This window comes from Apium graveolens, unplaced genomic scaffold (genome assembly GCF_009905375.1).
Source record: "Apium graveolens cultivar Ventura unplaced genomic scaffold, ASM990537v1 ctg5633, whole genome shotgun sequence".
Taxonomy (NCBI): domain Eukaryota; kingdom Viridiplantae; phylum Streptophyta; class Magnoliopsida; order Apiales; family Apiaceae; genus Apium; species Apium graveolens.
The window spans coordinates 33,940-50,819 of record NW_027419031.1 but is presented as its reverse complement, the minus strand read 5'-3'; the positions used below and the strand labels follow the sequence as shown (position 1 = coordinate 50,819).

The following is a 16,880-nucleotide window of genomic DNA, read 5'->3' as shown; positions in this document are numbered from 1 at the left end:
TTTGGTAACAACAAATTTGAGGTTCGTAGCTGGAAACAAGATTTGTGATGGTGGTTCTTCGTCGGGAAACGTGAACAGTAATCGTCGATTTTATGAACGGTGTTTGGTGTTTATAATTATTGGTGGTTGAGATTGCTTAGGGTTAGTGGTGGCTCCTTTGCGCTCTCGCTTCCGACCCCCTACAATTTGCCTACGTATCCCTATTTATAGGGAATCAAGTCAACGTAATTCTTGGGGAATAAGAAACTTAATGGGCTTAGATCTCTTGTCCCGAGGCCCAATAGGAAACCTACTGTAAACCGTATTCTACTAGCTTTAAGAATGTTCGCCGATGATGTCCAACCAAATTGTAGGATAAGTGATCTCAAGCTCTTGGGTGCAAAGTGCGGGATACTCCGAAGTCTCCCAACGAGGACACCCTGTTGGGTAATGAATACAACACAGGGGGTGAATGTGTTTTAAACAACTTTAGTGGCTTTTTAAACTTTTATAGATGGTGAACAAAGTGATCTGTGTAGTAGAGATAATATGCTTTAACATAATAATTAAAACATGCACATGAACACACTTATCTTTCAAAACTCACTTAATTTTATATTAAAATCAAGTATATTTTTTGCTACAAATTTCTGGGTTCTTGTTATGTTAAAAACTCAGCTTCTCTCTTGAGAGTTACAAGATTTTTCAGATCTATTTGTTACTTCTAAAACAAAGCATCCAGTGTTTACTTTATAGAACTGTTAGGTAATGAATCACACACATAGGGGAGGGGGTGAATGCGTTTTTCTGATTTTAGGCTTTTCTTGAAAGTTAATGGTTGAAAAAAGTAAATTAAATCTTGTATAGAAAAGTGTTCATGCAGAATCTAAACTTGCAGAAATAAAGAACACATATCTTCAAAACTCACTTAATTTTTATATTAAAAATTAAGACTGTTTTGCTACAACATTTCTAAGCTCTTTGATGTTAAATAGCCTAGCTTCTTCTTGAGAGTGATACAAGAGATTTGATCTAAATTGTTACCACTAACTAAAAGACCAGTGTTAACTTTATAACTCAGTTAACTGCTGGTTTACACAGTGGATAATAAATATGCTATTAGCTTTTCTAAACTGTCATTTGTCATTTCTATTTATAGAAAAGCAAATCTTCCATTTCTGGCTTAGCATATCTTTAGCATCCCGTATTCACTTTAATCTTCCTCTGTCAGTTAATCTTTGCCATTGATCTTGCACACTCTTCAAGCTGCTTTTTTAGACTTGTCAATCCAGCTGTTGGATTGTTTGTTGATTGTTTATCTTGGATATTGAACTGATCTGCAATTCTGTACTTTGAGACTATACCTCGAGATCTCCAGTTTAAATTAATAGAACACTTGACATCTCGATAAGTACATAGGCTTATCGAGATCTCTAGCACTCCATATTAAGTTTGGCTTGTAGAGGTCTTCAGCTTGTCGAGATCTCTAGTCTTCACATCTTCACTTTGACTTATCGATAACTCAGAGTTCTCTACTGAATGTAGACTTGTCGATAACTCTAAGTTTTCTAGTGAAAGAATGACTTGTTGATATCTCCAATATTCATTTCTTTAATTTTGCTTGTCGATATCTTCCTGAGTTCTCTAGTAGCTTTCCTGACTTCTCCACTCTGAATTCATTCATTTCTTCTATCCCGGTGGATATTGCTCATCCGTCGAGTAGTGATTGCAACCCGACGGATGTGCCTAACAGCAATCATCCGTCGACTAGCCAAACTACTATTCCGATGGATGTTCCTCATCCGTCGGTACTCTCTGAAACTTGAATGACTTCTCGATAAGCCATTCCAGAGTTCTCGAATGACTTCTCTATAACATTAAATATGTGACTTGTAGAGATCTTGACAGAGGGTATTTTTCTCCAAACAGATTTATTCAACTCCAAGCTTCTTCAAAATTCTTCTGAGGCATGATCTTCTTGATCTTCTTCCATATAGAATTCTTAGGCTTGATACTGTTTTAGGAAAAAGACTCCAGTCTGCTCGTTTGCATTTTTACAGACTTTAATTGTTACAAGTACAAAATACAAATTTAGATAACAATACAACTTACTCAGGGTTGACCCCAAGCTTAACAGATTACTGAAAATAGTTGTTCATTAATCTTCTACTCAAATCAGATGTCCATTTGACTTGCTTCATACTATGATCAGAGATGCTAATGACATTCTAATATCCAGTAATCTTAGACATCATCAATTTATATATTACAATCTCCCCCAACTTGTTCATTATGAAATTATGCACAAGTTCTGATTGATGATGTCAAAACTTTAACTAAATGCAGAAACCAATCTTCCCATCTGGTCTTCTTTTGTTGAGTTGCATTTAAAATTATTTTTCTCTCCCCCTATGAAGAATAGAATATTTTATTATCTGGCAACATCCATCGGCTGTTTTGGCAGGCATTTAGATATATTCTCCCCCTTTTTGACATTATCTCAAGGTAGAAAGATCCAGCTAGATGCATATTGTTCAAACTACTGTCATTGTCCATTTAGAACATTGTCTGCAGCTTCAAGCTTCAGTGAGATTTATGGTGATGAGTTTATCAAATAGAACAGAGGTTTCACTTGGACCTGCATAAAAGGTATGCCAGAAAAAATAATCCTAAGCTCTCTGTTCTTTTGAATAAGTAGTCTCACTACTTCTCACTGCACTAGTATCATGACTTTTGAGAGTCAGAGTTCACTCACAAGGATTACTAAATTCATACACTCATCTACCTCTCCTTTTGCCAGGAAGGATCCTGCCTCTCTTATTCTCTGGTTTTCTCTCAATCTTTTCTCTTATTCTCACATGAAAGGTTCAGTTGAGTTTGACTTACAGAAATAAGAGGTGGCTGAGAAGAGTTGTCTGTGATCATATGATTAGGGGTAATCCATATAGGTCTAATCATACTCATGTCATCAGAAAAGAGAATATTAGCTTAAAGTTGTGAGGTGAATGAATTATTAAGAACACCTGTGACTAGGGTCACAGTTTGACTCACAGATTGTTCTGCGATTTTGATAGGGTGTTGTTCCTCACTTGTAGTGGGAACCTCCAACTGAATTGGAGGAGATTTGACTAGGTTACTATCATGTACACCAGCCTCAAACCCTTGTGTGTCTTGCAACACATTGGCACATAAATGTGCTATACTTTCCCTTCTCATGATATTGTCATAGGCAATTGTACTTCTAGCTTTGACTGCTAAGGCAGCTTGTGCTAGAGTTATGAGGGGAGTTATTCCTTTTTGAGGAACATCCAATTGAATTGGAGAGGATTTAGATAGCTCCCCCTCAGGAGTACTATCCTCAAACCTTTCAGTCTGTGAAGACTGTTTTGCACATGAAGGTGCATTAGGCATACTCATGGGATATTCAGTAAACTGATAAATTTTCCATGTTTGGTGGTTTCTCTTCTCAAACAACAAAACAATCTGAAGAACATTATGAAATTGCTGTCCTTTTGTAAAGCAAGTTTCTTTTGAGAGTCACCTGAGTAGAATTGTGTTTGAGTTTATGTTTGTGTTACTGTATTTGGGAGAGCTGCAGTTTGGTTTATAGATGTTTTAGCTGCATTTTAACAAAATATCTGTTGATTGAAAATTTGAATTTCCTGTTGTTGTCTGAGTGAATTGTGTTAAACTTGTAATGCATTGAACATATCTGGAGTTTTGATTAGGCATAAACATTGAGCCATACAGTTGCAAGCATTATGACAGGAAAACTAACAATTAATTAATTTGTAAACACAAGGCAATCATGACATAAACAATCAAGAAACCAAAAATAAATTGATAAAGAATAAGAGAATTTTTATTAATATTAAACATAGAGTACATTAAGATTCAGATTACATCAAGTAAATCCTAATCCTAACTACTCTAGTTTGGGCTTCTTCTTCTCGGCCTCTGTTAGAGCGAAAACACGCACTAATATTCACGCAAGTATACGCATTCGCAAGTAATATAGAATACTTTCTAGTTCGTTCCCTCAGAGACTCAGACTAAATTATTGTCTAATTAAACTCACTCACCAATGTATGATTACTTCTCAATGTTAAGATAATAACACTTAAAATTGTTGATTAAATATTAACTATGATTAACTACTTAATTAATCACTTAACTAACACTTCAATTTATCAATAATAAAACACTCATGAGATCACAACTTCATTATTACTTCCTTCTATAACCATTGTTATTACCTTTAGCATGTGACAGTGATGATATTAATCGAATAACACGAAACTGATAAAAGCCAACTTTCATTGTACTAATATCATTCTACCAAGCATCCACAATTAAGATAGAAGTTAAATAGTCATCAATTATGTTGAGTTCCCATATGTCTACAGAAATTGACAACACAATGATTTAAGCACAAGTTATTCTTTTTGATTACATAGGGCAAATAAAACTGTTAGAGTTCCCACTAATCATGCACAATGTACATGAACCTATGCTAGCATGGCAAGTTCTAAATCTCAAGATCCACCGTCGCTTCACAAGAGATTAACACCCTATCTTATATGTTCGCGACGCACATAAGACGAATACGCACAACCAATACTAGATATCATGCAATCATCACACACTAAAGTATTAAACAATTAACTAAAGAATTCCATAATAAATCCATTGCAACCCCATGATCACGATTAGCCCATAATAGCACTTATCGACATCATGGGTTCAATTGAAATCATGAATAACAAACACAAGAAAATAATAACTAAACTAATTATATTAAAACAGAGTACGTCACAAGAGTAAACAAGTTCAAAGCAAGAAAACTAGCATCCAACGTTACAACGAAACAAGAATCACAAGAATATATGCTTCCTCTTCATTGCGGTGTGCTAAATCGGTCTTCTTCCTTATCTCCTTCGCTCCTTGCGTAAAAACACAATCTCCTTCAATCCACACATGTGAAAACGTCTCAAATCTACTTATATAATAGTCCCATAAAACTCAGATTACATAGAAGTGGAAACCAAACAGAAGTAGAAGTCCTAAAATAATTTGTCTTTTTTCCCGACCCTGCGCGGCCGCTCAGCATAGCTGAGCGGGCGCTCAGCTTGCTGCGCGGCCGCTCAGCAATGCTGAGCGGGCGCTCAGACCTCTTCTGGAAAATTTCTGATTTCGCTCCGTTTCTTCGCCGTAATCTGCCCGTTTCTTTCCTATCGCAATGGTGAACACATGCCAAGGCTTATTCTTGATGATTCCTCCCCCGAAATGCAACTAAAACCCTGAAATGCATAAACACTAGAAAAACGTATCAAATACACAAAATACTTGATTTCAAGATACCAATTTAAGCCATTTTAAGACGCTCTAAGTGGTATATAATGCCACTTATCACACCCCCAAACTTAAATCGATGCTTGTCCTCAAGCGTCATAGACTAAAAAACAAATAAAAACATGCATGAATGCAATCTATATGAAAATGCAGCGATCCCCCTTACTACAATTAACCAACCAAATTGTCACATCTTAACGAATGCAGTTAGACAACTAAAGATCAATAAACTCATGCAAACGGACATACAGCCATAAACGTGGTGTGTGCAAATGCTTAGCAGATATGCTTCGGAACTAGACCAATTACTATGACTAGACTATCCTCAAGGCAATCCTACGATTATACAAAGAATAAAAAATTCTAGGTACAAAGTGATATACAACACTACAAGAACTCTGGAGCTTACTACGGAATCGTGCTTTTTATTTACAACTCAAATGCTTATTTGACCGTGCAATGAGTGAGGTCCACAAAAGACTTATACAATGATATCCATGTAACGAGCGTTAGGTTAGCGGATCCCAGACTCTAAAAACCTTAGGTCGCTAGGCACAAAGTCCCCTAAGAACTTAATAACTCGAATACCAAAGAGCACACTCTTGATCAATTATGCAAATTTTTTTTTTTTATAACTTCTGAGCAAGTGCGTTTCGCTCCATCTTGCTCAACCCTAGACTACTCGCACCATATGCGAGCCGGCTACTAGCCATTTGACGCCTAGCCACAACTAGCAACAACTTCCATATTTTTTTCCAAAATTTTTCTTTTTCATGTCTTTATCACTAAGAACCTATAATCGAATTCTAAGCATAATAAGTAGATTGACCTTGAAAACATCCAAATCATAACAACAATCTAGCCCTTACGCATTCTCTAAGACTTAGTGGACTTACAATTGTTTCTAGCATGCATATCAACCTACACAACTTAATATCACTTTAATGCTATCACTACACTCGCATCAATATCACAATTCAGTCGATAAATCATTGCAAAAGGGATCATGGTAAATGCATGAGCTACATGACATTCATAAAAAAAAACTAAATGGCATAAATTATGCAACTATATGAACTAAACTATCATGAATATGCAACTAAATGACACACACACAATATTCCTTAACTACCACCCCCAAACTAAAAATCTTCACTGTCCTCAGTAAAGTAGTAGAAAGGAACACAGGGTATACCTACTCAGAGTCATCATCATCATCACCCTCAGTGGGTGGAGTATCAGGCGGCGGGTATGCAGAGTCCTCACCAAAAACTGGCCACTGGATATCAGCTCCAAGGCCTCGAAAAGCAGTCCCTAATGCAAGGGTAAGCTCCTGAGCAAACCTGCTCTGCGTCTCATACATGGCATCCATCCGCCGTGAAAGCCTCCTATACTGGGCATCAACCATCCCAGCACCTTCCTGAGCTCTCGAAGAACCAGCCTCATCATGCCCTGGCCTAGCCATAGTAGCACCTCGTGCTGGACGCCCTCCTGGAAGACGATAACCCAGCCCATGCTCCTCAGGCTCACCACCGGTCCACTCCTGCATCCCATTCAGAGTGCCAGAATCAATCGGAGCTGCTGGCAACTGCAACTGCTCATGAGCCGGCCAGTTCACTCCCACTGCTCGGCATAGCTTCGTAACCGTAGATGCATAAGGGATGTTCATATGCTTCGCTCCCCTCAAAAACTTCAGAATTCCTTGGTAGATAAACTCACCAAGGTCCACATAGTATTCCTCATTCAGAATTCCCCACAACAACTGTGCTCGCTCAACTGTGACCTCGTGTGCATGCGAAGAAGGCAAAATATTAGCACAAATAAATGCATTTCATGCACGGGCATACCTGTTCATGGCGATCGCCGGAAAGTGACGATACTCATTAGTGCCGGTCCTGCAGGTCCAAACTGTGCCCGGTCGACAGAGAGTCGCACAAAACAAATCCAAGTCAAAATCCTCAGCAGTCTTTTCATTCCAGTTCTCCTCCTCGGGCTTCCTCTCTCGCTGTCCAATTACACGGCGAATCGCCGCAGGATGATAATCAATCGTCAGCCCTCGGACCACAGAAAACCCATTCTTTTCGGCCTTCGCGTTCGCGTAGAACTCACGAACAACGCTCATCGGTACTGCTTCGGGTGACTCACAAAAAGCTATCCACCCCTTCTCTGCAATCATGGGCAGCAACTCACCATCCCTCCCCGATGGTAAAACCCCCCTCTCCTTCAGAATCGGCTTACCCAATAGCCTAGTGTACTCCTCCTCCGCAGCTCTGTCAGTTAACCGAGGCCTTGCAGCAGTACCCCTCGATGAATCAGCAGTAGGAACTGTGCTGCTGCTATCAATAGTGCGTGCTCTCTTGGGTGCCATTGATTCGTGAATAAAAGTGTGTAAGAACTGATTTTTGATGTTTGTGAAAGGGTTTAAGTGTAGGAAGTTTTGTGGGAGATATGTAGGATAGGTGTATGTATATATAGGGTGTGGATTAGAGTAGGGTTTGGGAATTAAGGAGTAAAATGATGGGGTAGTGGGAACAAATCGTGGGTTTATGGGCTAAAACTGTTTTTGTGTTTGTTTTTCTTTTGTTTTTTTTTTCTGAACTGTAAAAAAAATTTCTGGTACTCGACCCCTGAGCGGTCGCTCAGCAAAGCTGAGCGGGCACTCAGCTTGCTGCGCGGTCGCTCAGCAAAGCTGAGCGGGCACTCAGCTTGCTGCGCGATCGCTCAGCAAAGCTGAGCGGGCGCTCAGGGGGTCACTGGAATTTTTTTTTCAGCCCCTGTTTTCTAATTTTTTTGTGTTTTTGGATAGGTTATTAACTTCTAAGGGTTCCTGTAACAACAATTCATGGGTTGCCTCCCACGCAACGCTTCTTTTTCGTCATTAGTTTGACGTTTCGTACCCTGCTCAAGTAGTCAACAAAATGTCACTAACCACTTCTCGGTTTGGCATGTCCCCATAGTAGTGCTTCAACCGCTAACCGTTAACCTTGAATGCTTGGTCCGGATCATTCTCAAAAATCTCCACCGCTCCATGTGGAAACACAGTTTTGACAATAAAAGGTCCAGACCACCTAGATTTCAACTTCCCAGGAAAAAGTCGGAGCCGAGAGTTGAATAAGAGAACTTGTTGCCCTGGCACAAATAACTTTGGATGTAACTTCCTATCGTGCCACCTCTTCACCTTTTCCTTATACATTTTGTTATTTTCGTACGCTTGAAGTCGAAATTCATCCAGTTCATTAAGCTGAAGCATTCTTTTCTTACCAGCTGCATCTAAATCCAGGTTCAACTTCTTCAATGCCCAGTAGGCCTTATGCTCAAGCTCCGCAGGTAGATGACATCCCTTACCGTACACCAACTGAAACGGTGACATCCCAAGTGGAGTTTTGTATGCTGTTCTATAAGCCCAAACAGCTTCATCGAGCTTTAAAGACCAATCCTTCCTTGACGGACAAACAACCTTCTCTAGAATGCGCTTTATCTCTCTGTTAGACACTTCCGCTTGACCATTTGTTTGCGGATGATAGGCAGTAGCTACTCGATGATTCACATTATAACGCTGCATCATAGAAGTGAACTTACGGTTGCAAAAATGCGATCCTTCATCACTTATGATTACCCGAGGTGTTCCAAACCTTGTGAAAATTTGCTTATGAAGAAAATTTAGCACTGCCTTTGCATCATTTGTCGGTAAAGCTTTAACTTCGACCCATTTTGAGACATAATCGACTGCCAGCAAGATGTACTGATTATTGCAAGACGAGATAAAAGGCCCCATGAAATCGATTCCCCATACATCAAAGACCTCGACTTCAAGCATCACATTTAATGGCATTTCATCCTTCCTTGACAAATTTTCCACTCTTTGGCAACGATCACACCTTAAAACAAACTGATGAGCATCCTTGAACAAAGTAGGCCAGAAAAAACCTGCTTGCAGAATACGAGCTGCCGTCTTCTCACCGCCATAGTGTCCACCATAAACCGTGGAATGGCAGTCTCGTAATATCCCCTCCGTCTCACAGAACGGGATATATCTCCTGATGATCTGGTCAGCTCCCTGTCTAAACAAATATGGTTCATCCCACATATACCACTTCACCTCATGCAGAAACTTCTTCTTTTGAGCGGATGTTAAATTAGGAGGCATTATATTGCTGACGAGATAGTTTACAATATCTGCAAACCATGGTTCTTTCTCCTGAATTGCAAACAACTGCTCATCCGGAAAAGATTCATTGATTAACGTCCTATCTTGTGAAGTAGAATCGGGATTCTCCAACCTAGAGAGATGGTCAGCTACTTGATTCTCAGTACCTTTTCTATCTTTGATCTCTAACTCAAATTCCTGAAGTAAAAGCACCCAACGAATGAGTCTCGGCTTCGAATCCTTCTTGGAGACCAGATAACGAATAGCTGCATGATCAGTGAATACTGTTACTTTCGTACAAAGCAGATAAGATCGAAATTTCTCAAAACCAAAGACTATAGCCAAAAGCTCCTTCTCAGTAGTGGTGTAGTTCAATTGGGCACCATTTAAAGTCTTACTCGAATAGTAGACCACATGGAAGAGATTTTTCTTGCGCTGTCCCAGAACTGCACCTACCGCATAATCACTTGCATCACACATCATCTCAAACGGTTATGTCCAATCCGGTGTTGTAATAACTGGTGCAGTGATCAAACTCTTCTTGAGAGTCTCGAATGCTGCCAAACATTCATCATCAAATTTGAAAGGCACATCTTTCTCAAGCAAATTGCACAACGGCTTAGATATCTTTGAAAAGTCCTTGATGAAGCGCCGATAAAAACCCGCATGACCCAGAAAACTACGGATTCCTTTCACAGAATTAGGTGGGGGAAGATTTTCAATGACTCCCACCTTGGCCTTGTCCACCTCCAGACCCTTTCTAGAGACCTTATGCCCAAGGATAATGCCTTCACGCACCATAAAATGACATTTCTCCCAATCGAGCACCAAATTAGTTTCCACGCATCTTTTGAGTACGGCGCGCAGATTATTCAAACATTCATCATATGAGTGTCCAAAGACGGAGAAGTCATCCATGAACACTTCGACGTTATTTCCAATCATGTCAGAGAATATAGCCATCATACATCTCTGAAAGGTGGCCGGTGCGCCACATAACCCAAACGAAACTCTGCGAAAAGCAAACGTGCCAAATGGACAAGTGAAGGTAGTCTTTTCCTGATCCTCTGGTGCAATACAAATCTGATTATACCCGGAATAACCATCCAGAAGACAAAAATACTCATGTCCCGCCAATCTGTCAAGCATCTGATCAATAAATGGAAGAGGGAAGTGATCCTTCCTTGTGGCTTTGTTCAATTTTCTATAATCCATGCATACTCTCCATCCTGTAACTGTTCGAGTAGGGATGAGCTCATTCTTTTCATTTGCGACCACAGTGATACCTCCCTTCTTAGGTACACATTGTACGGGGCTCACCCATGAGCTGTCAGAAATAGGATAAATGATGCCTGCATCTAGCCATTTCAGAATTTCTTTCTTCACTACCTCCTTCATGATGGGATTCAGTCTTTCCTGCTGTTCCACAGTTGGCTTACTACCTTCCTCTAGCAGAATTTTATGCATACAATATGAAGGACTTATCCCCTTGATGTCTGCTATGGTCCATCCAATAGCCGATTTGAATTCTCTCAAAATCCTTAAGAGCTTGTCTTCCTCACTACCTGAAAGGTCAGATGAAATAATAACAGGTAACGTAGATGAATCACCTAAAAAAGCATACCTCAAGTGCTCAGGTAATGGCTTGAGCTCCAAGGTAGGTGCTTCCTCTATTGATGGTTTGAGCTTCCCTTCAGCGTTCTTGAGGTCAGAAGTACCAAGAGATTCAAATGGTATGTCCAGCTTTCGCTTCCAGGGAGAAGCGTTCAGATATTGTAATTGCTCGTTGCTATCTTCATCATCGCTGTCAAAATCCCCCACTAAGGCCTTTTCCAATGCATCAGACATTAGCATGTGATCGAGTTCCGAAGTAACCGCAGAATCAATCACATCCAATTTAAAGCACTCCTCATCTTCTGTAGGGAATTTCATTGCCTTGAATACGTTGAAGGTCACATCCTGATCTTGGACCCGCATAGTAAGTTCACCTTTTTGCACATCTATCAAGGTACGACCAGTAGCCAAGAAAGGCTTTCCCAAGATTATGGGGATCTTCTTATCTTCCTCAAAATCCAGAATAACAAAATCTGCTGGAAAGAAGAGCTTATCCACCTTGACGAGCACATCCTCAACTATGCCCCTTGGGTAAGTAATGGAACGGTCAGCCAATTGTAGCGACATGTATGTGGGTTTTGGATCAGGCAGATCCAACTTTTTAAAGATTGACAACGGCATCAGATTAATGCTTGCTCCCAAATCACAAAGGCACTTGTCAAAAGTTAGATTGTCAATGGTGCAAGGAATGGTGAAGCTTCCTGGATCTTTCAGTTTTGGTGGTAACTTTTGCTGCAGAACAGCGCTGCATTCTTCCGTGAGAGCAACGGTTTCAAGGTCATCCAGTTTCACCTTCCTTGAAAGAATAGTCTTCATAAACTTCGCATAACTGGGCATTTGTTCCAGAGCCTCAGCGAAAGGTATATTGATGTGAAGTTTCTTGAACACCTCCAGAAACTTTCCGAACTGTCTATCCAGCTTTTGTTGCTGCAATCTCTTAGGAAAAGGTGGTGGAGGATAGAGCTGTTTCTCCCCTGTATTAGCCTCAGGCAGAGTGTGTTCAACAGTAGTCTTCCTTGGTTCCGCCGCTTTCTCCTTTTGCTTAGATTCTTCACCTCTAATTTTAGCTTCTACTTCTTTTGCCTTTTCAGTATCAGCTACTTTTCCAGACCTTAAGGTAATAGCCTTGACTTGCTCTTTAGCTTCCTTCCTGCCTGCTACTTCCGTGTCACTGGGAAGAGTGCCAGGTTGACGACTGAGCACTGCATTGGCTAATTGACCGATTTGATTTTCCAAGGTCTTGATAGAAACCGCCTGACTCTTGCACAACAGCTTAAGTTCCTCAAAATCAGCACTAGTAGGTGCAGCTGCACTTCCCTGTTGAGGATATGATTGCCTTGTAGCATACTGCTGTGGTTGCTGGAATCCAGGTGGGTTAAACTGTTTACTCACTCCTTGCTGATATGGTGGCTGAATAGCATTCTGATTATTCCCCCAGCTGAAATTTGGATGATTTCTGTTGTTAGGATGATAGGTCGCTGACACAGGCTGCTGTTGTCGCTGATAATTATTCACATACTGAACAGATTCGTTTACAAGAGAACACTGGTCCGTAGCATGAGAACCTGCACAAAGCTCACAAATCATAGCTATTTGATTAACTCCATACGTAGCCAGAGAATCAACCTTCATTGATAGCGCTTGGAGCTGGGCTGCAATAGCGGTGGCTGCATCAACTTCCAGAATACCTGCTACCTTGCCTGACGTCATCCTTTGAGTGGGGTTTTGATGCTCATTTGCAGCCATCGTCTCTATAAGATTATACGCCTCAGTATAGCTTTTAGCCCATAAAGCGCCTCCAGCTGCTGCATCGAGCATGGGCCAAGATTGGGCCCCCAAACCATTATAGAAACCAGTGATCACCATCCAATCCGGCATTCCATGATGTGGACATTTTCTCAACATTTCCTTGTAGCGTTCCCAAGCCTCGCACATAGATTCTGTAGGTTGCTGCGCAAACTGAGTAAGAGCACTCCTCATAGCAGCAGTCTTTGCCATCGGATAAAACTTCACCAGAAACTTTTGCGCAAGATCTTGCCACGTAGTGATGGACCCAGCTGGTTCAGAATGTAACCAGTCTTTAGCCTTGTCCCTTAGTGAGAATGGGAAAAGCCTCAACTTGATAGCCTCATCAATCACGCCATTATACTTAAAAGTGCTGTAGATCTCGACAAAATTCCTTATGTGCATGTTGGGGTCTTCAGTTGCCGCTCCTCCAAAAGAAACAGAATTCTGCACCATCTGAATAGTGCCCGGCTTGATTTCAAAGGTGTTAGCTTGAATAGCCGGATGAAGGATGCTTGACTGAATGTCATCAATTTTCGGCCAAGAAAAATCCATAAGAGCTGGATCAGCTTGAACAATACGATCTCCCATGTTTACTGGTTCTTTCTGCTCAGTTCCTGAATCCGAATCCTCAAAATCTAACTTCTCCGGAATATCAAGAACTTCGTCTGTCTCCTCAGCTGTCTCTAAAGTCCTCTTGCGAGCACGAGAACGAGTTTGCATAAACGCTTGCTAAAGTACCTGAAACACAACCGGAAAAATAAGTAACTACTACGTCCTAATCACTGAGTCCTAATGACCAATGATGGTAAGTACATAAACTAAACAAATACGCCGAGTCCCCGGCAGCGGCGCCAAAACTTGTTAGAGCGAAAACACGCACTAATATTCATGCAAGTATACGCGTTTGCAAGTAATATAGAATACTTTCTAGTTCGTTCCCTCAGAGACTCAGACTAAATTATTGTCTAATTAAACTCACTCACCAATGTATGATTACTTCTCAATGTTAAGATAATAACACTTAAAATTGTTGATTAAATATTAACTATGATTAACTACTTAATTAATCACTTAACTAACACTTCAATTTATCAATAATAAAACACTCATGAGATCACAACTTCATTATTACTTCCTTCTATAGCCATTGTTATTACCTTTAGCATGTGACAGTGATGATATTAATCGAATAACACGAAACTGATAAAAGCCAACTTTCATTGTACTAATATCATTCTACCAAGCATCCACAATTAAGATAGAAGTTAAATAGTCATCAATTATGTTGAGTTCCCATATGTCTACAGAAATTGACAACACAATGATTTAAGCACAAGTTATTCTTTTTGATTACATAGGGCAAATAAAACTGTTAGAGTTCCCACTAATCATGCACAACGTACATGAACCTATGCTAGCATGGCAAGTTCTAAATCTCAAGATCCACCGTCGCTTCACAAGAGATTAACACCCTATCTTATATGTTCGCGATGCACATAAGACGAATACGCACAACCAATACTAGATATCATGCAATCATCACACACTAAAGTATTAAACAATTAACTAAAGAATTCCATAATAAATCCGTTGCAACCCCATGATCACGATTAGCCCATAATAGCACTTATCGACATCATGGGTTCAATTGAAATCATGAATAACAAACACAAGAAAATAATAACTAAACTAATTATATTAAAACAGAGTACGTCACAAGAGTAAACAAGTTCAAAGCAAGAAAACTAGCATCCAACGTTACAACGAAACAAGAATCACAAGAATATATGCTTCCTCTTCGTTGCGGTATGCTAAATCGGTCTTCTTCCTTATCTCCTTTGCTCCTTGCGTAAAAACACAATCTCCTTCAATCCACACATGTGAAAACGTCTCAAATCTACTTATATAACAGTCCCATAAAACTCAGATTACATAGAAGTGGAAACCAAACAGAAGTAGAAGTCCTAAAATAATTTGTCTTTTTTCCCGACCCTGCGCGGCCGCTCAGCATAGCTGAACGGGCGCTCAGCTTGCTGCGTGGCCGCTCAGCAATGCTGAGCGGGCGCTCAGACCTCTTCTGGAAAATTTCTGATTTCGCTCCGTTTCTTCGCCGTAATCTGCCCGTTTCTTTCCTCTCGCAATGGTGAACACATGCCAAGGCTTATTCTTGATGATTCCTCCCCCGAAATGCAACTAAAACCCTGAAATGCATAAACACTAGAAAAACGCATCAAATATACAAAATACTTGATTTCAAGACACCAATTTAAGCCATTTTAAGACGCTCTAAGTGGTATATAATGCCACTTATCAGCCTCCAACCTCCTTGCCCTGCGCTGATAAGCTCTGGACATGGAGTGTGCAAGAGAGATGATCCTCTCCTGCAACTCCAGAGTAGCAAGGTGTTGCTGCTCAGCTATCCTTGCATGTCTCTTCTGCTCCAGAGAGACTTCCATCTCAAAGAAAGAATGTTGAGTTGATCATCCCACGAGAGTTCGTCAAAGATCTCTCGTGGAATATCAAAGGGGCTACAAATTGCCCCCCTGAGACGGACACGAAGTCCGAAAGGATTAAAGTAAATTTGGTCTTCATTCACATGATGGACAGGCCGGTAAACTCCATTAATAAGTCTGTAGAAGACTGGGGCATCCATTTGAGAGAGAGAGAGAGAGAGATGAACAGGAGGTGAGTTTTGAAATTAGATGTTTGTTGAGAATAAGAGTAGTGATGAATGATAAAGAGTGAAGCGTTTTAATTTATAGAGGGAGTAAAGATAGAAACCAAGAGATTCTTGAGTTGCCCGGATAATAAGAGTAATAATCACATAAGCATACTTGACAGTTAGAAATGACTAGTTACTATTCCTCATGCAAGTACTCAAGAATCTCAGTTCACTATTTAGAATAACTATTCCCCATACAAATAAACAAGTACTCCCTACACAAAAAGTAACTCCTCCTATCTGCATATAGTCAAATAAATTTAACCATTATCAGCTTTCTCAAAACATCAGATATAATGTACTAGTCTACTTACATTAGACTAACATATTTCCACATTAAAAAAATAGCACATAAGCACGTAAATGTGTCAATAAGTCAGAGTAATTATAGACGAAATATGTCAAAAGTATTTTGCTGAACATAATTTATGAATTAAATTATTTCAGTTTTTCATACTTTTTGCTTCTTTTGATCTGTTATTTATTAACTTCGTATAGTTAGAATATGAATTAATAAATATTCAGTTTGCTTAGAATTTCGAGAAATTTCAAGTTAAAATATTCGAGAAGTCTGGGTATTTATAGTAAAAGTAAATGACTTGTCGAGAACTCAAAAATAGACATTTAAAGTTTGTCTATCAAGAAGTCAGTTTGAGAAGTGAAGTACATGTCGAGAAGTCATTTTAAATTACTCTTATAGAAAACTCAAACTTGACTTATCGAAATGTCAAATAAATACCCAGTTTGTCCAAAAGGTGGACTGAACTGATTCTAACTTTTATTAAAATAAGATTGGAATAAATTTTCCAACAGTATTTTACCCAAAATAATTTATAAATTTAAATTATCTCAGTTCTGAGTTATTGATAAGTCAAAAATTGTACTTGTAGAGAACTCTGTGCATGAACACTACTAGAGAACTCTTCAAGGACTTATCGATAAGTCATTTAAGCCTATCGAGAAGTCACTCGAGAAGTCAACAAATTGACTTATCGACGAATCACTCGAGAAGTCCTAAAATGACTTGTCGAGAAGTCAATTTATACTTATCGAGAACTCAGTTCTCTAAATACTTTTGGTTATTGTGATTCCGTCTTGTGTTAATTTTATATATTAAGGATGTAAATTAACAACTAAGCAGTTTACTTAGAAATTGAAAAATTCCAAGTTAATTGAATTTGAAAAAAAAATATGCAGAGATTTCTGAAATATTTATAATTCATATATCAGTTAATTTCCAATTTAATCAAATTAATTTTGATTTATTGGAGATTAATC

General features: G+C 39.4%; 1 non-coding gene across 1 annotated transcript; it reads left to right on the top strand.

Moving 5' to 3' along the window:
- Positions 1 to 12,968: 12,968 nt before the first annotated feature.
- LOC141702751 (small nucleolar RNA R71) lies at positions 12,969 to 13,075 on the top strand. Its single transcript, XR_012567246.1, has one exon. It is a non-coding gene; the product is annotated as a small nucleolar RNA R71 (small nucleolar RNA).
- The last annotated feature ends 3,805 nt before the right edge of the window (positions 13,076 to 16,880 follow it).